We start from the raw sequence: 26,634 nt of genomic DNA, 5'->3' as shown, positions 1-26,634 counted from the left end.
CGACCACAATCGGCTCTAATAGCCTTGAAGGTGCCGGTTTGCCGCAGCCGTTGTTTCATCTTGCATAAATGGCGTATACTTGACCATTCCGTAATGCACCGTCTTTCTCGATTACTCAGTGGCAACTGATGTACATGCGCTTCAGTTCATTAGGTTGTTCTCTGATGACACGCGACATGGCGTCACACAAGACACCACGTGACACCAGACACCGACCTCTCACAATGTGTATTGCCTTCCATCGTTCAAAGTCGTTTATCTTCCAAACGGCGCATTTCCAGACATAGGTTTATTACCAACTATTGCTGTTCTGAATCCCGTCTACAACGTCCATAACTGTGTAATAGGAATTCTAAATCACACTGTATATATCTCACTTCCTTGCGCTACTCCTGAAATTAAATCTGTCGATTTTGTTCCGTTAAGATGAAATTAAATCTGTCGATTTTGTTCCGTTAAGAGTGACGTGTTGACTTCTATCTCCAACAAAAGTCTTGAAACCAGTCGCAAATCTGGTCTAATGCTCGGTAAGCTCGCATGTTTGTTTATGTAAATGGCAGTTAAGTGCCTTCCTGAAGTGAACGAAAACGCTATTAACCTGAAAGCCCATGTCTGCAGCGCTCTTGATATCATGAAGCAAAAGAGCGAGCTGAATTTCACAAGTTCTCTGTCTGCGGAATCCATGCCGATTTTTATAAAGAAGACTTTCTCTCTCGAAAAAGTCATCCTATGTGATCATAAAATACACGTCAGTGATATAGTACTATAATTGTGTGCATCTGTCCTACAACCCTTCTTGAAAACGGGAGTGGCCTGAGTTTTTCCCAGTAGCAAGATATCCCTCGTTGTGCCAGCGGCCTACGATACACTGCTGCTAGAAGAGTAGCAAGTTCTTTGCATAATTTCTGTTGAATCTTACGGGTATCTCATCTGATCAAGGTGCCTTTCCGCTACTAAGCAATTGTAGTTGTTTTTCTAGACCGCGATCTCTTATTTCAATATCTGCCATTTCGATGTCCGCACGATGACTGAAAGGAGAGACTGTATTAGGATCTTTTGCGGTGAAACAATTTCGGAAGACTCAATTCAGTATTTCGGCTTTATCTCCGTCATTTTTCGTTTCCGTGCAAGTATGGTCAGTGAGTGACTGAATTGACGGTTTCGTGCTGTTTACTGATTTTACCTAAGACCAAACACTCTTACGGTCTTTAGCCAGATCTGTTGTCAAAATTTTACTTTCGATGTCATTAACACTTCTTTCACTCCTCTATTTGAGCTCATTTTCGCTTAGTTCAGCTTTTGTTTGTCAGCTATTTTTTATCTTCTCGTAAATCTTGATGAAGCTTGTGGTGTCACCGCCAGACACCACACTTGCTAGGTGGTAGCCTTTAAATCGGCCGCGGTCCGTTAGTATACGTCGGACCCGTGTGTCGCCACTATCAGTGATTGCAGACCGAGCGCCGCCACACGGCAGGTCTAGAAAGACTTCCTAGCACTCGCCCCAGTGGTACAACCGACTTTGCTAGCGATGGTTCCCTGACAAAATACGCTCTCATTTGCCGAGACGATAGTTAGCATAGTCTTCAGCTACGTCATTTGCTACGACCTAGCAAGGCGCCATTACCAGTTACTACTGATGCTGTAAAGCATGTACCGTCAAGAGCGATGTTCACCATTTATGGATTAAAGTTACGTATTCCATCAGCTACGTCAGTTTCTTCTACAGTCTAATTTCCTTGTCCTGTTCTAGACCTCACGCCAGCCTGCGTGAGCTAAAACGCGTGCCTTTCGGCTTCCTCTCATACAGGGTTGGCTCTCTTGCCAATCCACAACAATGCTATTTTTGTTTACGTAGCAGTTCTCTACCACGACTATTAAATCCTTTCAAGGAACATACTTGTCTAAGGTGGACTGAAAGATGGTTTTGAATTTTATCCATTTTTGAGCCACGTACTCATGCGAAACATGGAATATTTGATGATGAATACTCAGATACTCTGCAATTTGTATGTCGTCACTGTTGTTAAACAAAACTATCTTCCAACCTTTCTAAACAGTCCTTGTAACATCCTAAGTAATTGTTGCTATCACTGCCTTATGATCATTGAACCCCTCCTCTACGTTAACTGATTCGAAGTTAATGGTTTCTTTTAGCTGGCCATGTCGTCTTGGGCCACAATGTCACCGTTAGGGAACAAACACTGTAGCATGGAATGGGCCTGACCAGCCGAAAGGGTCACATATTCCTTGGGAATAATTTCCCTGTTAAGCCGTACGAATCTTTTACATTGTGAATCTTGAAACACCAGACACTTCGGCTACCTGGACTACGGTAGAGCCGGCCGTGGTGGCCGAGCGTTTCTAGGCGTTTTAGTCCGGAACCGCTCGACTACTACGGTCGCAGGTTCGAATCCTGCCTCAGGCATGGATGTATGTGATGTCCTTAGGTTAGTTAGGTTTAAGTAGTTCTAAGTTCTAGGGGACTGATGACCTCAGATGTTAAGTCCCATAGTGCTCGGAGCCATTTGAACCATTTTGAACTACGGTAGCACCCACCATACGAGCACAATAATTTGCCCACGTGCGCATTCGCATAGGTCCGACATAATGCACTTAACTACACATAACACTGTTTTGACCAAGACTGACGCTTGCAACATACTGAGGGTATTGCAGAGGTACCGTTCGTGGTCAATCCAACAGCGCAACTTGCATTCTTGGCCAGCATCTGCATTTATGTTCAAGCATGCATTTCTCGCGGTATTTCCATATTTCTATCCATCCCTATTTACAATTTGTACAGAAACCAGATGGCAGTTATAAGAGTCGAGGGGCATGAAAGGGAAGCAGTGGTTGGGAAGGGAGTGAGAAAAGGTTGTAGCCTAGCCTCTCCTCGATGTTATTCAATCTGTATACTGAGCAAGCAGTAAAGGAAACACGAGAAAAATTCGGAGTAGGAATTAAAAACCATGGAGAAGAAATTAAAACTTTGAGGTTCGCTGATGACATTGTAATTCTGTCAGAGACAGCAAAGGACCTGGAAGAGCAGCTGAACGGAATGGACAGTGTCTTGAAAGGAGGATATAAGATGAACATCAACAAAAGCAAAACGAGGATAATGGAATGTAGTCGAATTAAGTCGGGTGATGCTGAGGGAATTAGATTAGGAACTGAGACGCGTAAAGTAGTAAATGAGTTTTGCTATTTGGTGAGCAAAGTAATTGATGATGGTCGAATAGAAATGATATAAAATGTAGACTGGCAATGGCAAGGAAAGCATTTCTGAAGAAGAGAAATTTGTTAACATCGAGTATAGATTTAAATGTCAGGAGGTCGTTTCTGAAAGTATTTGTATGGAGCGTAGCCATGTATGGAAGTGAAACGTGGACGATAAATAGTTTGGGCAAGAAGAGAATAGAAGCTTTCGAAATGTGGTGCTACAGAAGAATGCTGAAGATTAGATGGGTAGATCACATAACTAATGAGGAGGTGTTGAATAGAACTGAGGAGAAGGGATCGGTTGGTAGGACGTATTCTGAGGCATCAAGGGATCACCAATTTAGTATTGAAGGGCATCGCGGAGGGTAAAAATCGTAGAGGGAGACCAAGAGATGAATACACTAAGCAGATTTAGAAGGATGTAGGTTGCAGTAGGTACTGGGAGATGAAGAAGCTTGCACAGGATAGAGTAGCATGGAGAGCTGCATCAAACCAGTCTCTGGACTGAAGACCACAACAACAACAACATACATCCCTGTAGTTGCTTAGTCCACCCGTCGTGTCATTACAGTATTCTGATGTGTATTTCCTGTACAGTGACGACACGTTGGTTATGCAACCACATAGACGCGATGATCAAATGTTATCGACACTAGTCACACCGTAAAAAACGGAAAAATGGAAGACAGATTTCTTTAAATATCTACACAGTTGCTGAATTATCTCGCGAGGGATATTTCAGTAATAGTGGAAACTGGAAGAAGTGTACGGATATAGGGCAGTTTGCAACAGGTTTAGACTGAGGCAAATTTAGGGACTGTGCACTTTTTTTTTTCTTTCTCGATCAGATACTTCGAATGTCCATAGCCTCACACATCACTATATCTGAAAACAATAATTGTTATCTCTTCAGCTACCTACTAGAATAATCGAAAAGAACAATACCTGACCAATGCATCTGTTTTAGAAATGTCAGTTTTTACAATAGGCAACAGTTTTTGACTGAATTCACTGACATTCGATAACACTCAAAAAATACATCGAGATATTACTTCGGTTCGCAATGTAGCAAGAACTTTCCTTTGCTCACTTGTCACTTGTGATAGGATGGATTCAACATTTCCTGTGTTGTCTTTGACCTGAGGACGAGCAAGTAATAAAAGGCAAACATAGGGTGAAAACTGAATTGCTTTCCAACGAAATACGGCCACTGCTGTTCTCGAGAGGTTGCTTATCCGGAATGCAATACAAGTGCCTTAGCGACGATCTTTTTCAAGGGGTGTCTGTTAGGCTCGTTAAGTCACTGATTTACGATTCTGAACTAGGCAGTATGTGCTTCACAGCCGCTGAGTCATGAAATATTTGCTGCTTTTTCCGAGGCACATTAACGATATGAATGAGACTGAGGTTTCCGTTGAGCAGTTGCTTTTTGTATGAGGTGCTGCATAGGATTATCTAGCAGAATAAAGGCATACCACAAGGAGGTCACGCATTTTGCGCCCCGCAAAAACAGGTCGCTTCTTTATAATCGATGAATACCGCACATTATCAGGATTCTCGTAAATACGTTTGCAGATGGTTATTTTAGCATGAACAGCTAGCTCGCCAATGGCAAATGGAAACGTGTGACGTATGAGCGAAGAAATATGACTTCACAGTGTCCCAACCTTTAGTAGGAGACTTACCACGTAGCTTGGTTCTAGAGATCTGCAATTTTTTTGCGAAAGGAACATCTGGTAGACATTCCAAAACACAAGGCACAGAGTTAAGTTAGTCGTAACACTTCCTGAGTCAAAAAACTGAACATTAAAAAAAAATAAAAAGTCTCATTTACTAACCTCCTCACTCCTCAATCATTCAGCGCTGCCTACGGCAATATTTTCCTCCTCCGTCACAGGTTTGAAATAGAACGGTGGTGTCATTGTTCGCGACAATCATTTTGAAATTATGTAACTCATACGCTACCAAACTTTCAGTTTAAGGGAATCCATTATACATTACCGTCAATTCCAATCTGTATTTTATTTTCATCGATAACCACTGACCGGGTTACGCAAAGCCAAATCGTCCTGAACCACATTTTCTGTGCTTCTAAGATTTTTACCCATGGGTAGTACAAGAGGCAAAAGAAATGTAGTATATTTCATATATCATGAGATTAACAGAACTAGGACACCTAAAAACTTCATTAAAATCTGGATAAATAGAAAAAAACAGTTTTAGAGATCTGAGAATACACAAACGGAAGCGTATTAAAACTGTGTGATCCACAGGTTTCTACAAGGAACTTTTGTCTCTGGCGAGATACCGAGATAATTATACTAATTTTAAATACAACACTGTCCTCTTTTCAAAAGAATTCGAGCGGTCTTGAATACAGAATACGATAATACAAAACGATGTCTACAATGGAGAACTTTTTTTTGGAAGACTTGTCTGGAGATGTGTTGCATGTAAGTACTTACTTCGATTATCAGGGCAGAAGAGTGTCGTCACATCAGCTACTCGTACGTTCTGAAACAAACATATGACAGCTGTTATAATTTCGCTAACTGTATCAGTATGTGAACAATACCAACTAAAAGCCTCCTACCTAGAAACGCATTCTATAACTCTGCACTTATTACACAAGGAACCTCAAAATAAATTACTTTCAAGATAAATTGAGAAATAAATAAAAAAAAGATTAGAGACATAACACAGTTCACATGACCGTTCCTATTATAAAATCAGGAGACACATTACATATTTTTCTCTCTCTCCCAAATGGTGTGCTGATGATTACGGATAAACAAAGAAATTTTTTCGACAATAGCAGAACGTATGAGAAGAGCGATTCCAGCACCTCCTGAGCTAATGATTCTAGTGCTGCATTTTTCTCTACGTAGCCTAATACTATTAGACCATCAAATGGTTGGTCTGTAATACTGGCAAAAATCTTCAGTAGCTAGAGAGGTAGCGAAGTGGTAACACATTGGACTTGTATTTCGGAGGATGGCGGTTTAAGTCGCCGTTCGGCCATTCACATGTAGGTTTTCCATGATCTCCCCAAAACAAAGTAAATACCAGGATGGATTCTATGAAAGGGAACGGCCGATTTACTTCTTCAGCCCGAACTTGTGCTCCGTCTACAACGACCTCGTCTTCGACGGGACGTTAAGTCATAATCGTTTAGTCCAGGCACTAACAGCACGAGTTAAGTCGCACAAACGAACTGGTACTGACCCTGTCGGTTAACAAAATGGACCATATTCTACGTCACCGAGCAAGAAGGCGCAGTAATAAGACCCTGGATTCGTATTTGTAAAGACAGCCCTTCAAAATCCCGTCCAGCCACAAAGATTGTTTCCATGAGTTGCCCAAATGACTAATTGCAAGTGTCGGGATGGTTTCACTGAAAAAGAAACGGCCGATTTCTTTTCACACTCTAAGTTTCAGCTCAATCTCTAAAGACCTAATGGCGGAAAGTGTATCATCCTCCCTCCTTTCTATTCATGTTAAGATCATCCCTCAAACAATGAGTATTCAACCTCAGCGAGCATCTGTTGTCCGTGGGGAATGATGTGGTCAATCGCCACTGCGCCTTGGGCCACATATTCCCTGTGCGTCTAAGAGTTTAAGTTGGATGACTGCTTCCCAACAGAGGAAATATATACCAGTGTACTCAGAATAAAAGGTTACAACATGTACACTAACTAATCAAAAGCATCCGGACTCCTGTTAGAGGATATTACTACGAAGTGTGTGTACCTTTCACCCATATGACGGCTTGAACTCTACTGGGGATACTTTCAATGGCGTGTCTGAGCGTCTGTGGAGTGACGGCAGCCCATTTTTTCTCAAGAGCCTAAACCAGAGAAGACAGTGATGTTTGACGTTGACGTCTGGAGCAAAGTCGACATTCTAATTCAAAGGTGTTCCACTGGGTTAGGTCGGGACTCTGAGCAGGCCAGTCCATTTCAGGAATCTTGCTGTCCACAAATCAGCTCACAGCTGTTGCTTTATGAAAGGGTGCATTTTCGTGTTGACACAAAGAATCATCATCTCCCAACTGTTAGTCTACTGTACAAAGCACACAATGCTCAAAGATGTGTTCACATCCCTCCAAATTTAGTGTTTTCTTGTGCGAAATAAGGAGATCACAAAAAACACGACCATACCGTAACGCAACATCCTCCGTTATTCACTGTTCTACATCTGCATCTACATGAATACTCTGCAAATCACATTTAAGTGCCTGGCAGAGGGTTCATCGAACCACCTTCACAATTCTCTATTATTCCAATCTCGTATAGCGCGCTGAAAGAACGAACACCTGTATCTTTCCGTACGAGCTCTGATTTCCCTTATTTTATCGTGGTGATCGTTTCTCCCTATGTAGGTCAGTGTCAAGAAAATATTTTCGAATTCGGAGGAGAAAGTTGGTGATTGGAATTTCGTGAGAAGATTCCGAAGCAATGAAAAACGCCTATCTTTTAATGGTATCCAGCCCAAATCTTATTTCATTTCTGTGACACTCTCTCCCATATTTCGCGAGAATACAAAACGTGCTACCCTTCTTTGAACTTTTTCGATGTACTCCGTCAGTCCTATCTGGTAAGGAACCCACACCGCGCAGCAGTATTCTAAAAGGGGACGGACAAGCGTAATGTAGGCAGTCTCCTTAGTAGATGTGTCACATTTTCTAAGTGTCCTGCCAATGTGTGTTGGCACTACTCATGATGAGAGATAACTCTGTCCATGCAATCGCCAATCTTAAGTCCTTCCATAAGATGACCACAGATTCATCACTCCAAATACCTCGTTTCCCATCATCCACTGTCCAATGGCGTCGCTCGTTACTCCACATCACGTGTCGCTTAGCACGGACTACAGCAATTTGTAGCTTAAGAGGAGCTACTCGACCACTACACCACATTCTTTTTAACTAAAGTACCGCAATCATTTTAGATAACGAGGAACAACCAGTCTTGATGGGCAACTGCGCCCCGCTTACTATGTTGCCTACAGACTGTGGTGCATTTTAAACATATTCATAGTGTGTCTGTTTAAATCATCCTGACTTCTGTAGACCTTTATAACACCATCATACCACCTCCCATTTCGGAAAAAAAAGATTTAAGAATGGACTAAATGAACTAATTTTACATCTACGTTTGCAAACATATGTACGGCAGCCGATACGTTCTTCAGGGCCAAAATTAATAGCTTTTATGAGAAGGAAACGATGAATCTGCTGCAACCACTTTATCTTCGTTGCTAACTCCAGTCGTCTGGTAAGTGTCCAACCAACGGCTGCGTAAGCGTAGCGAAATATCAAGGAGTGGACAGCAAGAGTTCTGGAGTTCTGCGATATGTCGATCAGAGTGGCCAGCTCGCTGTCTGCGCGGTGTGGCTACCATCATCAGAGAGCCTGCAACAAACGCTTATTACGCTGAGGTGGTCGCATTGGGAATTATATTCCTGCAAGAACTGTCGCGTCGTTTATGAGGTTTAATGGTGTGCTTCTCACAATCTCACCAATTACCGAACCAGAGTAGTGCTTTTACTGTTGATGAGGAAAGGAAGGTTTGAGTTCGATGTCCCATCTACACTGACATCATTACGGACGGAATACATGTCCGATTTAATGCGGTTGGGATGGATATCGGATAAGGGAGAAGCGAAGGTATTATGAACAGTATAGAAAAAACGAGGGTCGAGACATAGGAAAAAAGAGAGTTTGGGGCTTAATGTCCAATGAACGTTTACTTCGCCATTTTACATTTCCAAGTTGTATCGATGAGATGCAACGAGTCAGTAAAGTCTGTCAGCTCCGTTATGAAACTAAAACGGTTTGCACATACATCTGCAGATCAAGTGTAACATTTTTTCAACATTTGCATACGTGTGCGAATAACACCGATTATAAAGCTGTAATTAAACTAGAGTCATCCAACAATAATATTATTTGCATCATAAAAATTTATGTTAGAACGTTATTATCTATGGAGACTGTATAGACGTATCTGCGACCATCAGCTGCATTACAGACGTTCTGTTGCCGATTCTGTCTGACAGTGTGGTTATTTCTTTGTAAGTTGTACAAAAAAAGTCCCTCCCGAATAGGTAACAGTCAAGGGAAGATATTATTGCGTGTATACTTAAAATTGCTGTACAATATGTCAATTAATACGAAAATAATGTTATTTCAAATAAAGACTAAGGAAAAATTCAAATTATTTCGATAATAAATAGTACTGCTGCACTCAATTCAAACAACACAAAGACGTAAATTTACCTACACGAACCAAACGAAGAGCCAACCCAAAAATACTATTGTCTCAAAAGCATACTGAGTTTTTCCAATCTTTTCTGAAGAGATGGTTCCAAATGGACATCAGTATGCCTATCATAAATACAAAAACAGTGCACTGATGAATGCACCTTACTGCTTATTACAGGTAATGAATAAGTGTGCAGTGAGTGTGCTAGCGCATGACATCAGTCCAGGAATCGATTAACATGTATTGTACATCATCTTGCTGCGTCAGGTGCTTTAACACAATGCCTTTTCCTACGTAACGACAGAGCTACCGTAAGAGACGGCACATTTGCAGGTTTTTCTCGCTTTTTTATTGGCTCCTTTCGTCGGCAGCTTGCGAGGTCTAAAAATAGTCACGGCGGCCAGCATGGTCGCTCGCGTCTGCTCTTCTTAGCGTCAACAGTAGACGAACAGGAAAGAGAGCCATAATGACCGGATCTGCGTGTTCCGTGCGTGAGAGAGAATTTAGTGCTATTTGCTTGTGTGTTCAGTTTCAATATTTATTCGCTATCATTAAAGAACTGCAGATTAGTCAGTAATGTTAAAAACCTTCTTTATTCGTTGTCGCCAATAAGGCAGCATCTAAAATGCTTTTATTCGAATTATGTAGAACTTCTTTTCCTTCCAAAACCCCTTCGCCCGTTCGTTGTTTCTTCTTCTATTCTTTAGTCTATCCTGTAGCTTGTAGAGATGGCTTCTCAGCATGCTTGCGGTTATGAATTATGGCTGGAAATTTTATTCTATCTTGAAAGATTTCCTATGTACGTCAATTTCCTTTAGGTCATCTTCATGCATTTCTATTAACCAACTGTTTCAGCTATCCATCGATAAAGCTAATTTCAATATTTTTGTGAACAAGTTGTTATTCATTCTACGTACGTGATCATAAAATTATAATCTCTATTTCCCAATTGTATCTGTTATTTTTTTCAGTGGCGTGATAGACTTCGTTTGAGTTCTTCTAAATTCCATTTGTACATTTTGGTCCTACGATTTTCGTCATATTTTTCTTTTTTCGTTTTTGCCGAAAGAAGTGGCACACTGACAAGACATTGCATTCCTATTCGGGAGGACGACGGTTCAAATCTCTGTTCGATAACTGATACTCCGTAACTAGTTTACGGCGAATCCCGGGATAGTTCCTTTGAAAGTGACGGCCAATTTCCTTCCTTGATCATTTGTGATCCGTCTCTAATGACCTCGCTGTCAACGGCACGTTAGACTCTCATTTCCCTTCTACCTTGTTTTTCGATGTTTCTTTCAAATTTGAGAGTTGGCACCTATTATCACGGAGATGATAATAATAATAATAATAATAATAATAGGAGGAGGAGGAAGAGGAAGAAGAAGAAGAAGAAGAACAACAACAACAACAACAGCGTGTTTTTGGTGCGTAGGTGTTATGTATCACTCTTGTTGGAATATGGCTAGTTTTACTGTTTTAATTGAGTCGTCAAGGCCTTCCTTCGCACTATTAATAATACCCAAACGTTGTGTAACACTTCAGTCCATTGTGTCTTTTTTACACAAGCTCCTAATCCTCAAATCAAGCTACAAAAGGATTAACTAACAAAAATACACTTCCAAATCGGGGGTCGGTGGCATTCCATCAATTGTCGCCGCCACGATCTGCCGACGCCGTTCATAGTTGTGTGTGTCAACAATAAAAAACCACGGGCATTTCTTCAATACATTTATTCACATTCGAAGATTTCATAAATAGCCGGGCGAATGGAAAATGAAGGAAGACATCAGATCAATGAGCGCAGCGTCAAAGACACTCAATGCGGAGTACGCTATCGGATTGGACAAAGCTGGGGTATTAAGTAGGCCGTCTCCTTATTTAAAGCATCTTCGCTTTAGCAAGATGTGATTTAGAGTAAGCAGTGATTATAAATACAGTTTCATACCTCTAGTTTACTTATCGCGCTTCTGAACCGTCGAACACTTCAGGTGTGATGAATTCACCAACGTAGTTCAACAACTATAGTCGAACTTCACCTACGCCTGCAGAGGTCCTCTGTTTGACAATCTATAGGGTACCGATGTCAACATTTGGACAAAGACCAGGGGACACAACCCCTACTACGATAATGCCTTCTACGGTGTATACTTAGCTGCTTCCAGAGTGCGGCATAATCAACTCTATTCAGAACAGAAATAAGGAAAGTGGCATTTCAGGGAGGATTATTTTCTCTCACACACATTGCAAGAAAATTATTTATCTCCTTGTTAGAGTGTTAATTTACAAATGTAAAAATATTCTACTAAATCAACTACGTTCAGTTAGAAACGCCCAGCACGCTTCAGGCGTAAGCAGCATCACAAACAAATAACTTGCAAATTATAGTTAGTAAACTGGACACAACTGAGAAAACAATGTAAAATTCCACTTGCGAGCGATGAAGAAAACGTGTGATTCTGTTCAAGATTATCGTTGACTCTTTTTCAGTTGCCTGCTTCCAACATGTGATGATTTGTAAAGCATGTAACTGCATCGCACAAAACCAAAAAAATTAGGCTGGTACGCATATTCCCACATGATCGGCACACTCCCAACGACAGTGTGTTATGGGTTTGTCTATCATACACTACAGGGGAGTTTGAAAAGTATTCAATACAGCTGACATTCAGTCTCTAAATCGGGAACTGCCACCCGAATAGTAAACTACCTCTTCGTATCAAGCTACGTGAGTTGGCGCTTCTTAACGACTTTGGCCAAAGAGGGAGGATTTACCACTGGGAAACATTCTTGCGAAAATGTAACAGAGATTGAACTGGCGTGAATTCTGAATTTTGTCAGGTTTTTAGCCACGGCCTCTAGCCCTCAAAGTTTTCGTCGGGTGGTTCGCTACCTCCCTACCTATTCCACTAGATACATGAAGCATTTTGCACAAATTTGCGGTAAATAGTCAAGTAAAATGGTTTTAGATTCGCGCTTCTTTCGTATTTTTTTTTTTTAAAGCATCACCGGCGACCAGCTTTGCGAAAGCAGCGGCGAGCGGCGCCACTTCCTGCGCAACACACCCATCATTTTGGACGACAATGCGCGGGCGCATACAGCGCAAGCTGTGGCTGCTCTGTTCCGTCGTTGTACTGGGAAGTACTGTACCATCCACCATTCTCCCCGGACTTAAGTCCTTGTGACTTTGATTTGATTCCGAAGATGAAGGAACCACTTCGTGACATTCGCTTCAGAACTGTTCCAGATATTCGACAGGCAGCAGACCGCTCCATTCGCACCATCAACAGAGCAGACTCTGCTAACGGTATACTACGCCTTCCACATCACTGGCAACGGGTTCTACACAACGCTGGTGACGACTTTGAAGACAGTAACAGGTGCGAACATGTAACTCTTTTGTATCGGTAGTGAATACATAGTTGCCACTATTTAAGTTCCAACTATCGTACATTCGGTGGTGGTACTACTACTACTACTACTACTACTACAAGTAGTAGTAGTAGTAGTAGTAGTAGTAGTAGTAGTAGTAGTAGTGGTAGTAATACCACAGAACACTAGTAGTAGTAGTAGTAGTAGTAGTAATACCACCACCGAATGTACGAGGGTTGGAACTTAAATAGTGGCAACTATTTATTCACCATTATTATTATTAGTAGTAGTAATCTCTTACGCCACGCACGAGTTTCGCAACATGATTTCTCGTTATTTTCAATGCGTCTAATACAAATAACAGAAACACAGGAAAAAGAAGTTACATGAACTTATCTCGTTTAAGAAATTGGATACTGGTTATGTCAGCGATACTGTATCGTGTTTGGGAGTAGAACAGTTGTAGGTGCTTCTGTATTTAGGATAAATGGAATAGTAGACAAAATCTTTTACAGTTCTCTATTATTAAAACATTGGTAACGATCTGCAACTGTAGTAATGTTACGTAATTTTACCGCAATGGTGAATATTTTTGACATTTGACATCATACCTATTGGCAACACACAAAAATTTAGGCCTCAAAAGTACAGGATGTGACATATATCAGTACGAAGTGCGGTTCACCAAACACTGTGGAGCAGCTTACGGAGTCGTTTACGTCTCATCGACACCGAGGGCATCAGAGATGGAAACCACTTCAAATAGACAAGTATGAGGTAGGAAATCTGAATCAACAGTGCGGTACTCAAAAATGATCTAGGAAAATCGCGGGAAACCTTAAACTGGATACTCGAACAGAGATTCGAGATGCGCTCCATCAGACTGCGAGTTCAAACTCATCACGACGAACTAAATCACTGATCTGAAGAAGTCTTGACCGGTCAATCTGGTTTTCTCACCCCATGTCAGTCGTCGTTTTAAATGAAGCTACACATGGACTTGGCTTTGTTTGGTGCACTGATTTATTCTCGAGCTAACCAAACAAACCAGTGACAAAGCGTGCAGTATGCGCCTCCCCCTCCCCACCCCACCGCCACCCCTCTCTCTCTCTCTCTCTCTCTCTCTCTCTCTCTCTCTCTCTCTCTCTCTCGTTAGCCCAATCGCTGGGGAACCCACAAGCCGACAAATAATATTCAACGATTGGTTGAACAATGTATTTGCAAGCCCTCTTCTTTATGGGTAAACTGCGTTTCCTTAGGATTCCTCCAACTAATCTTAAATCTGGTATCTGCCTTCCTCGTGGCTAGATTTTTATCGTTTGGTATCCAATGGTTTTTCATTACCGCCGTTCGTATTTCCAGGTGCTGATTCGTGTAGTTATTTCAAACCGGTTATTCTCGGTTTACTGCTGCTCGAATGTTGCACATTTTACGAACTCAACTTCTATACATGAACCAACATTTAAATTTTACCATTGTTACCAGACTAACTTTCCATGGAATATTAAAGGGCTCTTAACGTACCCTACAGTGAAATGTGCTCCACTTGCAAAAGGCACGGCGAATGTTTGAGTATCAAGACTGAGTACGTGCAGTATTATTAACACTAAAATATTACAACGTAGTCACTCACAAAAATCACATCTTCATATAATTAAAAAAAATTAACATTGCTGCTACATGAAAAACAGTCTCTCCCAGCACTGAGGCAAAATTTAAATATCTCGTAATTCGGAGAGACAAGATTTCCTTTTTGTCTTGCTTCCGATCACCGTGTAGCATCTCCTATATCTTCTATTTCGTTACAAAACACAGAAGCGCCATTACAGCAAAGTAAAGCGAGTCAGATGTCGCATTCGCAGTGTGTAGCATAGTGGAGAGAGAATACCCCAAACGACGCGGAAAGAGGACGACTGCTCACCGAGTGGCAAAACACTTGTTGCACTGCGTTGCGCGTGTCACGCCGCCTGGTCGACTTTTCCCACCGTTCAGGATGGCGATCGTTGTTCTTCACTTTCAACAGGTCTCGGTTCAGCAGTAATGACACCCGAAACTGGTCACTTCAACGACAAAGAATACGCATGCGTACGAGACGGTCATTCGGCTCGGCGCGCAATCTGAACGAAACTGAGGCCTGCGCACGAGCGGCCAGGCGCGGCTTCCTCTGGGATACTGCCAACTGCAAACCACGAACTTCCCCTGCTGACGAAACGAGGCGCGCGCAGGGAGCTTACACACTGCATTCGGCAACCGTTCGTTTTAAGTTTTTACAAATCGATTAACGCTAACTGAATAACAAATCGCAGGAATTCTGTTGTTTCCTCCTTTGTCTCTGTCGCTGGGATGCAACAAATGAAGCTATTCTTCCCTATTTTCGCTATGGACGATTTGCACCGCAAAAAACACAATGCTATATCAACTGATGAGACTCCTAGTTACACGCATTAATGTGGCTTAACAGTTCTTGACACACTGGATTGGTCAGGAAACGGTCGATACTACGGAAAATTCTTTCTATTTTCTTCGATTATTCAGCTTTCACAAATAAATAAACAGCGACAGCTCCAACACAGTGCAGACAGTTAAAGAAGGTTGTCAGCCTACGAGTCTAGTGTATTCCGATATATTTACCAACACATTGAGTGTAGTGCATTAACATGCTTTACTCCAATGCACTTCCTGTCGGGCAACGTCACGTAATGTATACGAGACTCTTATCTCTGAAAGCTTCAGAATAAAGTTTTTTTCGTGAAAAACAGTATAAATTCCAATAAATTTAAGTCTGCGTCAGATCAATCCACTGAGCTTCAACGCAGCATACATGACGACGAAATGAGTCAAAGTATACGCCACGGCGAAGGAACACAATACGCCACTTGTTAACATGAAGTCGTGTCTCCCTTTATAGTAAATGCCTCATAAAGAAAGGAAACGAGAGGAATTTCATAACAGAATATTCACCTCCAATTTAATACTTAGTGGGAACGCACTACAAAGAAGACACAAAATCAAAATCAGGATTTGTCTTTGAGGGTAGCAACATATACAAACCAATTCAATTCAGTTCAGCGGCAGAGGAGCGGGATGGAACAGGACGGGGGGAGGGGCACACCCACTTCGACCTTCACAAAAACTGATACATAGGCAGGCAGGCAGGCAGGCAGGCAGGCGAGCGAGCGTACGCACGCATCCACGCACGCACGTCTTCAATGGAAGTTGGCAATATGAATCAGCTAAATCCGGCATTCAAGCTGGGATGTAAGGAAACTTCGCAAACGCAACGGGAAATGCCTCACGTAACGCAACCACTGCAACTATGCAGAGAACACCAAATATTCAGCATGAATACAAATTATATTTTGAATGATAAAAGTTTAAATTTACTGATACCATCAACATTTGTTAAAATGTGACAATAATTACTTGTCTACGTCTGCTGAACTAACAAAAGCACACTCAGGTCTTCGTAATATCTCGACCGGATGTAAACTATTACTGTTCGATGCAGAATGATTCAATTGAACAGTTGTATGCAAGGAACTAACGTAAGTGATGCGTTTCCAGTCTTGTGTCTTGGCTAGAACGGAAGACATGCACCGCTTATGGTACGCTGTTTAATGCCTAAAAAGTTGTACTATGTAATTCCGATTTTACACTTACTGCTACATGAACCTCTCACGCAGCTCTACCTCTTCTTCCGCATAGATTCTACCACAAACTGTCATCATCTACCAGATAGAGCACCGCAGACGTTGATCGAAGTTTTTATTACAAGAAAACTGAAAGACATGGAGATTTTTCTTTTCCATAACAATTTAAGGACACAAACGCCCTATGGCTAACAGCATATCTTGTGTTGCTTTACAATTCAAAATTTTGATAAGGACTGGGTTCACATTCTTGGTAAAGTTACTGAAAGTTGTCATTTCTCTAGGCTGTGCCAAATATCTTTATTGTTTATGCATCGAAATAATGATTTTTGGTACAGCCGAGAGGAATGACAACTTATATCTTCACAATTCATCTGCGCGAAAACAAACTCGTGTTATCTCATGCGGTTCCGGAAGCACTTGAGGTTAACAGGTTACGTAACTCACCCTGTGTACGATGTTGTACTGGAACCACGCGCGAACGTTAAGAAAGAGCTAAGCTCTGTTGGTAGTAAGGAAGGGCTGGCAGCAGGACAGGAAAGAGGTTAGTCACTGATGGTGAGTAGTGTTTACTTGCATAGCTCTGTGTCATACAGACCATTTCGCAGAAGCGCAGCACGTAGGGTGTAGTCCAGCTTCAGCACACTAGACTAGCGTCGATTACACCGCAGCTTTAGCGGTAACTCTAAACACCGGATTTCTAAAAATACGCGCAGCGGCAGTCGATGAAGATAATTGCCACTGGCTGCCGTTGGGTGGGTGGGTGGGTGGGAGCTCCAATACACGAGACTCAAGCGGCAGTACAGCACTTTCATTCGTTGTCTGTCTCATGTAACTGAGAACCACTTTCGCAAAGTAGGTATTCATGTTCCCAAATCACTTCACGTTCCTGTATCAACTTTCGAAACAAAACGTGTTCTGGAATCCACAACAGCATTAGTATAGCTATGTTCATCTCATTTTCTCAAATGATTCCCACTATACTCCGTGCACTTCATTACCATTTGAAAACATTAATCAGGCCACTTTTCGCAAGTATCTGATGGCAGTTGGCCATAGCATCACCCACCGTAAATCGACATCCTTTTAGTCGACTTTTAACTCAACGCGCAAAGGGGCTTTTTCAAGCTTACTACACCTAATTACTCAGTACACTATAAAGCAACCTGTCTCAATGATGTATACACAGCGAGGTGCGCTGATTCCGAATGTTTGGAACCTTCCTTTGCACGCACCAGTTACGTCATATGAACTGTCATTTCATACGTACGGTTCTACAGACTGAATCGCAGATACAGAAAGGAGCAACCGTTAGCCTGATCGTAAGGCAAACAGAGCGGCACCGCTACCAAAGTGTCTGTAACGCATTCTCGTTTTCTTTAGTGAGCGATAAAGGAGATCGATGACTCTAAGCAATACGATTTTACATTGCCTGTGTTAATTCTAATTATGAAGCAACGCTTCTTTGGACTTGCATGCATGAACAGGCACTGCGGCGACTACAGCCGTTACGAAATACATGAAATGTATTCACAATTACGAGTATGGACAACCATTAGTTGTGTAATGTAATAACGACGGTGAAAATTTGTGCCGGATCAGGGCTCGAACTCGGATTTTCTGCTTATCGCGAGAGGTCGCCTCACCTGAGCAGGACTCTCAGCCAGACCACCGACAGCTGACAGGTGTAGACACTTGGTTGGCGACATACAGAAGTTTGGGTCTGGCCGTGAATCGTGCTCGGATAGCCTAACGTAAGGCGACCGCTTGCTATAAGCGTGAAATATGGGTTCGAGTCCCGGTCCAGCGCAAATTTTCACTGTCGCCATTCCATTATACAGCTGATGGTGGTCCATATTCGCAACTGCGAACACGTTTCATTTATTTCACACTTAGCTATGATCTTGAGCCTAGATTTACAAATACGAAACCCTCAGAATCATCACAGTAGTGTAGGTGGTGAACAGTCAACTGACAAGACTGGCAACATTCCGCACTTGAAATGATTCAATGTCAATCCTCATGAAACTTGTACTGCAAACTGCTCATGACTCGTCTTCCTTCTATTGCGATATCTTTCGATATTAACTTATCAACAAGTACAGCAAATAAGCCGGCCGAGGTGGCCGAGCGGTTCTAGGCGCTTCAGTCTGGAACCGCGCGACCGCTACGGTTCAAATGGTTCAAATGGCTCTGAGTACTATGGGACTTAACATCTATGGTCATCAGTCCTCTAGAACTTAGAACTACTTAAACCTAACTAACCTAAGGACATCACACAACACCCAGTCATCACGAGGCAGAGAAAATCCCTGACCCCGCCGGGAATCGAACCCGGGAACCTGGGCGTGGGAAGCGAGAACGCTACCGCACGACCACGCGACCGCTACGGTCGCAGGTTCGAATCCTGCCTCGGGCCTGGATGTGTGTGATGTCCTTAGGTTCGTTAGGTTTAAGTAGTTCTAAGTTCTAGGGAACTGATGACCCCAGATATTAAGTCCCATAGTGCTCAGAACCATTTGAACAGCAAATAAAACAGGAACAACTCGAGCGCTTGTCTACACAGAAATTATCGTCAGGTTTAACCATGCACAATAGCAGGTTGTGCCGCACATCAAGTACGTGGCATTCACAAATGTATCAGCTATCTTTACTTTCCGAAACCGCGGAAGAAGTGGACATAATTTAACAAGTTCAGCGGAGACAGTCCTCCTCCGGTATTTGTATTATACCGCCTCATATGATACATGGAGTTCCTTCGTACCGCCTCCTAGCACAAACCGAGCGAAATGGCACAATGGTTGGAACACTGGACTCGCATTCGGGAGGACGACGATTCAAATCGCCGTCCGGCGACCAAGATCTAGGTTTGCCGTGATTTCCATAAATAGCTACAGACAAATGTCGAGACGGTTCCTTTGAAAAAGGCACGACCGATTTCCTTCCCTATCCTTTCGTAATCGAAGCGTATGTTCCCACTCTAAGGACCGTGCTGTTGACGGGCGTTAGACTCTAACCTTTTTTCCTTCCTTCATCCGAAGCACAAAGTACACTAGTGTACAAACTTAAAGCGACAAATGGAAATTTTACAAGGTTGTGTTTAATTTGCCCCAGAACAGTGTAAACAGGTGATAGTAAAGTAGAAACAGAACGTGAACAACTGCAACACGGATAACAGTAGATAAAAACGCTCTTCGTTTTCTCCAACTTAACGGATTTACACAGCATTCCGACAACTGGTTAATGTACTCAGCGTGGGGTGTTACCACCTCTGGCAGCAATACAGGCCTGACAAAGACAGGGCATGCTATGAGTGATATCATCAGTCTTATGTTGACGCAATAACGCCCATTCTTCCTGCAGAGCTGCTCGCAAGTCTTTGAGACTGGTTGGCGGATACTGACGTGATGCAACCTGTCTCCCTAGTGCATCTCAAACATGCTCTATGGAATTTAAATCGGGAGAGGTCACGGCATGCATGCAGTATCTGCCGTTTCCAAGAAAACGTCAATCACCCGTGCTCTATGAGGTCGACTATTATCGTCCATCAATACGAATTCTGGGCCACACAACCTCGCAACAACCGCATATGAGGACCCAAAATCTCGTCGCGATAACTGACAGCAGTTAAACCCTGCCGATTCACCCGCACAATGTCATCAACATAATCCCTGCCCACACCATTACGGATCCACAATGTTTGGATTCCGAAATCGTGTTCCACATTCCCTCCAGGTGCGAATGCATCGAGACACTATCTCCAGTCCAAATCGGGACTCATCTGCGAAAACAACATTGCCTCACTGTTCGACCGTCTAGATGGCATGTTGACGACTCCACTCTAGACGTTCCCTTCTGTGAAGACGTGTCAGTGGTACACCTACAGCAGGTCTCCAAAAATAAAGACCAGTCCGCCGAAGCCCTCTGTACACCGTTTGCCTCGCTACATGTCCAGTGGATGCTACGAGGTCAGATGTCAGTTGCCGTGCAGTACTAAGGCGGTACCGTCGTGCCCTTACAGCCAAATAACGGTCCTCTCTTTTTGACATCACACGTGGTCGGCCCTGCTCTTGTCTGCGGGATACTGTTTCGGTCTCTATAAATTGTCGCCACATCCGAGAAACAACAGAACGATTCACAGATTCACATTAAGCCTTCGGGTCACACCAGTTTGCGACTGTCCTGCTTCCATTCTTATCATGGCCCTCCACCACAAAGAATCTGGTGTCTTGTTTGTGCCATATTGCACCGTCTGTGACTACGTACAGAGCGACTGTGGATGTGGGACTAGCCGGAAAACATTACCCCGTTTGATAGGTGGCCTGACGCCAGCGTTGACGGATTGTCCATTGACCGAAACGCTATCTTTTGTGCAAAATACGACTGTACGGACATCTGTTGACATTTTTTATGATTATACAATGTGAATTAGACACAATACGAGGAAATACCAGTTTGCTGCTTTAACTTTGGACACCAGTGTAAATAGCTGACGTTTCTACAGAATACAGTTCTTACACGTTACGTTCGAAACACTGAGCTTTCGAATGCAATGTATACTATAGTGCAGTCTTAGGAGGAGAAAGGGTAAAAAATAGAAACAACACAGTCACTCCAGTTATTCAGGTGTGCTCTTTAAAGCCAACTAATATCCCGAATCAATGCAGATATTGCAAATACTTACAAAATACATACCTTTCCTGGCATCGATTTTACTGATTACCCCCTCCACAGGCGTTATCGCAAGAGGTAGCGCAATGTTTTACACACTGAACTCGTATTCGGAAGGGGCGGAGTTGTAAACTCTGTACAGCCATACAGATTTAGGTATTCTGTGGTTTTTCTTAAATCACTTCTAGCAAATGCCAGGACTGTTCCATCTACTATGCAAATACCTATTTTCTGCCCCACCATTGTCCAACTGACCTCCGCCTTAGATGACTTCTACGTCGACGACACGCCAACTTCAATCTTCATTTCTCTCTCCTTGTTACATACCACAAAACCGTACTAAAGGCTCTGAACTACTCTATACGACGCTCGATAAATGCCACAACTGATTCCGGTGCTAAAATACAGCACCCAGATCTAGACAAGATGCACATTCGCTCCTTTCGCAGTCCGTAACTTTAACTCTGTTTATGTAGCTCTTAATGCTAAAAAGGAAGGTAGAAATGTACAAAGGACGTGTAAATCATTATCGTTATGTTGCTGCAGAATCATTATTTTCTGCAACATCTCCCAAGAAATGAGGCAGCGCCAGCAAGCGGGAAAGCGTAGAGCTAAAAAGGGGCGTGACGCCTGGAGGAGGTGGCGAGATATAAATAGTCGGCAGCAGGTACCGCGCGGCCGCTTCCTCGGCACACACGGCCGCGATGCGTGAGTGGTCCGTCTGCACGCCCCGAAAAGGCAGCTACAAAGACTTGTCTGTATTCTCCGTCTGCGACCCACTGGTACGCCGTCATGAAACACGAGACGGCGAGATAACACGCGTGCACATTCCGACGCGCCGCTCGCCGTGCTCTGCTACGCGTTAACTCTCCGGCGGCGATAAGGTAACTGCCCGTTTCCCTCGCAGCTGCACCCATTATGCAGTCAACTTGCAATGCTCAATGTATACACAAGTTACAGACCCCACCGTAGCGCCAGGAACAGACGGAGACCACACGGCGGATACAGAGGTTACGTTTGCACAGTGAATGTGGCGCTGACGCCACTGGTTGTTAGCATCTGCCACAGTATGTTGTATACAATGGCGATAATTACATGAATAATTACACACAATTTCAAAAGAACATAATGAATGACTTGATTTCGCTCAATGGCATACAAACCATTTAAATAATGTAACGGGCATCTAAAAGGAAGTGTGACGATTACTGTACTGTTAAACACGACGACGACCTACATTATTTATGTATCTGTACAATATTTGCAGTGTCAGGGCAAAATCTGACAATGTTATTGCCATTCGTACTATCCCTCAAGTCGCAAGACAAAATTCCCTACGATGTAGTACCTAACTTAAAACAGCTTGCCCCTTCAATGAAGTGACAGCGTCGTCATGAAGGCTTCCTAAACGAAATGAACTGCAAGGTTGGAGCGAGGTTCGCAGACGAAGAACTTACGGTTTCTGGGCTTTATTTTTTGGTCTTTACAAGCATCTTATGTAATTAAAAGATCCTTTTTTATGTCTGTGTGGCTTTCGCAATGTTGGTGTGTGCGGAACAGTCCATGTTGCATAGTTGTTCGGTTTCCACGTCAAACTGTGGTTTCCCGTACACCTGATAATGTTATTCAACTCACAAATCGTAGGAAAGGAAAGGCAAGCCACCTCCGATAGGACCACGTATAGCAAAAACCCTGCCGAGTTCAAACGCGAAATCCTCTCGTTTAACCAGTAAGAGAACATCACACAGATTCCACGTGCTGCCAAGCGTTACTGGTAATGAGAGACAACGATCTTATTGATGGTAACATTCAGAGACAATATTCCGTCAATCCTCCTAACACCGCAATTATTAGTATGAGCAAACGTTTCGAGCTAGATTCCGGCTGAAGGTGCTTAAAGTTCCCTATTGACACACGTCTCTTTTTTGCTTTCTCTTCATTGAAAATGAAACATTGAATTAAGAAACTGACCGGACCCACTTGAAATGTGATGAATGAACTTTTAATATCAACATGAAATTACTTTTAATAACAACCACGAAAAATGTCACGCTCGTCAATTCTCTACGTTGCTCACTAAAAATGTCTTCGGATGTATTCTATTCGGTGTCACGTTGGCATGCAGGGAAATATTGTGTAACTAAATGTCCAAGTAGACGGTCCTGAAATCTATCTAAAGGAGTTTGCGAGTTCATACGAGACTAAATACAGGTGACTCAGTCTCGAAGACCCTGTTCCCGTAGAAGGCACAAGTGTCCGACTCCTGTGATTCACTTCCGGAGTGAAACACACACTGTTGCAGGAGACACGACGCAACCGAACTTTCTCGGAAGTAGAGGTGTCGTTAACTTTCGTCGTGGCAAGAAAGTCTCAGAATTCGATCAGCGCGTGTGTTCCGAGAGGTTCAGAGATTCGCTATTAATTCGTATAATAAATAACCCCCAAAAACTTGATCTGAGGACGAAACAAACCAGTTAACTGAATTATATTGAGCACAAAGAATGTTGTGTAACGTGAAATGTCTTTATTAGCTTGGAAGACTCACGTAAACTAAAGCTCTGAAGGCAGTCCGAGAAAACATTTCGTGTTCTGAACAGGAAAACTGAAAGAAAACTACACGATTTAAGAAATGTGGAAACTAAATTGTCACTTAAGTTTAAGTACTACGGTAAGTACTACAATAACATGTATATAATATTTTATTAAGTTAAATGTATCGTGGTTTTGAAGTCGAGAAAGCTGAAACGGGGCAGAAGAAAGAACACAATTAAATGGTTATATGTCAGTACATTGAACTTCTACTGCATTAGATTGTCTTCCAGTACAATACGGAGTAATTCTAGATTTTTTTCTTACGATCAAATCATTTCGTCTTCAATCATTAAGCAGTTGAATTTCGTGCACAATGACCTTTTGGGAAACTTTGGATTTATTTCTTTTTGGCGGTTTCAGCGGAAGTACTGAACTTTCCTGAGTCTCCTCCATCGCGATACTGACCGGATACCGAATCTCGCATTAGATCTTTGGAATTAGTCATATCATTATTCGAACATGTGGACGCATTAATTTTTAAAAACATTGAGGATGTGAATTGTCACAATTACGATCGACACAATAAGCAAGCTAAAGACAAATTGTTGAAGAGTATTCTGAATTTTTTAGCTAAGATACCAAAGCTGCTTTCAACCGATTTTTGAGTTCTAGGCAGGTGAAAACTATATACAAATTTGGGCTTTGTCGCATCCCCAAAAGTCACCACCATTAGGGTGTTGAACCAACATAATCAAACTATGAAGTGATACATCTGATACGGGAACACACTTCTGATCCATCCTGTAGCACAAAATTTCGTGTGAGAAGACACGCTCATCAAAAATTCGAACCATGACTTAATACATAGCATCTCCGGCTAACTGGAGAACTATTATGTGTAACCCTTTGTGATTATGAAAACATACTCCCACTATTTTTAGGAGCTTGTACGATCACTTCTTTCCTTTAAGGGAACTGTAAAATATCCAGTGTTCCTTGTTTCACTATTCTGCCAATAGTGCCATACAGGAATGCGAAACAGATACTGATCCTTGCTTTATGAGTTAAATGAAAAATCATTAGCTGATTATGAAGGTTTTTTACGAAGTACAAAACAATTCTAAATAAACCTTTAAAAGCACTCTTCTGCATTTTAAAGAAGTAAATAGTGATGCACCTTTGGCTGTAGATAGATTCAATTTCAAGACTGCTGACAGCTTGGGCGTTTAGGGAGTGTTATTTTTATTTTATTTACACGTCAAGTTCTGTAGAACCAAATTGAGGAGCAAATCTTCAAGGTCATGGAACGTATCAGTACATGAAATTAAAACATAAAAGTAATAACAGATAAAAATAAAATGTTTATGAACTCAAAAAAGTCAAGCCCTAAGTTTAAGTAAAAGAAGTCAACAATACAACAAGAACCAGCTTAATTTTTCAAGGAACTCCTCGACAGAATAGAAGGAGTGACTCTTCAGTATCTATTTGAAAGCGCGTGGATTACTGCTAAGATTTTTGAATTCTAGTGGCAGCTTATTGAAAATGGATGCAGCAGCATACTGCACACCATCCTGCACAAGAGTTAAGGAAGTCCGATCCAAATGCAGGTTTGATTTCTGCCGAGTATTAACTTAGTGAAAGGTGCTTATTCTTGGAAATAAGCTGATACTGTTAACAAGGAGTGACAGTGAGAGGCCAATGTCAAAATATCCAGACTGGTGAACAGGGGTCGACAAGACGTTTGTGAACTTACACCACTTATTGCCCGAACCACCCGTTTCTGAGCCAAAAATATCCTTTTAGAATGGGAAGAGTTACCCCAAAATATAATACCATACGAAATAAGCGAATGAAAATAAGACTTATTTTCGTATCAATCGATTACTTACTTCAGACACCGTTCGAATAGTAAATATGGCAGCATTAAGTCTTTGAACAAGATCCCGAACGTGGTCTTTCCACGACATCTTACTATCTATCTGAACACCTAGAAATTTGAACTGTTCAGTTTTACTAATCATATGTGCATTCTGTGAAATTAAAACGTCGGGTCTTCTTGAATTTTCTGTTAGAAACTGTCAAAACTGAGTCTTACAGTGATTTAACGTTGGTTTATTTTCCACAAGCCATGAACTTACGTCATGAACTGCACATTTGAAACAGAGTCAATATTGCACACAACATCCTTTTCTACCAAGCTAACGTCCTCAGCAAACAGAAATATTTTAGAATTATCCGTAATACTAGAGGGCATATCATTTATATAAATAAGGAACAGGAGTGGTCCCAACACTGATCCCTGGGACAACCCCCATTTGCCTGTACCCTACTCAAGACCCCACGTCACAGCCATTCTCAACACTGTGAAAAATGACCTTTTGCTGTCTGTTGCTAATGTAAGAGGTGAACCAGTTGTGAGCTACTCCCCATATTCCGTAATGGTCCAACTTCTGGGGCAATATTTTGTGAAGAATACAGTCAAATCAACACAAATCAAAAAATATGCCTAGCGTTCGAAATCTTTTGTTTAACCCATCCAGTACCTCACAGAGAAAAGAGAATATAGCATTTTCAGTTGTTAAACGACTTCTAAAGCCGAACTGTGCATTTGACAGCAAATCGTGTGATATAAAATGATCAATTATCCTTACATACACAGCCTTTGCAATAACTTTAGCGCACTGATGTCATAGAAATAGGTCTAAAATTGTCGACACTATCCCTTTCTCCATTTTTATAAAGCGGCTTTACAAATTAATACTTTAATCGTTCAGGAAACTGACCATTCCTAAAGGAAATATTGCAAATATGTCTAAGTACAGGGCTAACACGTTCAGCACAATACTTTAATATTCTACTAGGCACTCTATCAAATCCATGAGAGTCCTTAGTCTTCAGTGATTTAATTACTGGCTCCATCTCCC

At 42.1% G+C, this 26,634-nt stretch overlaps 1 protein-coding gene across 2 annotated transcripts in view; it reads right to left on the bottom strand.

Annotated features, from left to right (window-relative positions):
- LOC126184950 (talin-1) overlaps positions 1 to 26,634 on the bottom strand; it is a 272,457-nt gene that overhangs the window by 174,705 nt on the left and 71,118 nt on the right. For both annotated transcript variants that reach the window (XM_049927624.1, XM_049927625.1), the window contains exon 2: positions 5,685 to 5,733. The gene's annotated coding sequence lies outside the window, so the exon portion shown is untranslated. The remainder of the gene's footprint in view (positions 1 to 5,684; positions 5,734 to 26,634) is intronic.

This window comes from Schistocerca cancellata, chromosome 4, assembly GCF_023864275.1.
Source record: "Schistocerca cancellata isolate TAMUIC-IGC-003103 chromosome 4, iqSchCanc2.1, whole genome shotgun sequence".
NCBI lineage: Eukaryota > Metazoa > Arthropoda > Insecta > Orthoptera > Acrididae > Schistocerca > Schistocerca cancellata.
This window is presented reverse-complemented; position numbering and strand designations above follow the sequence as displayed.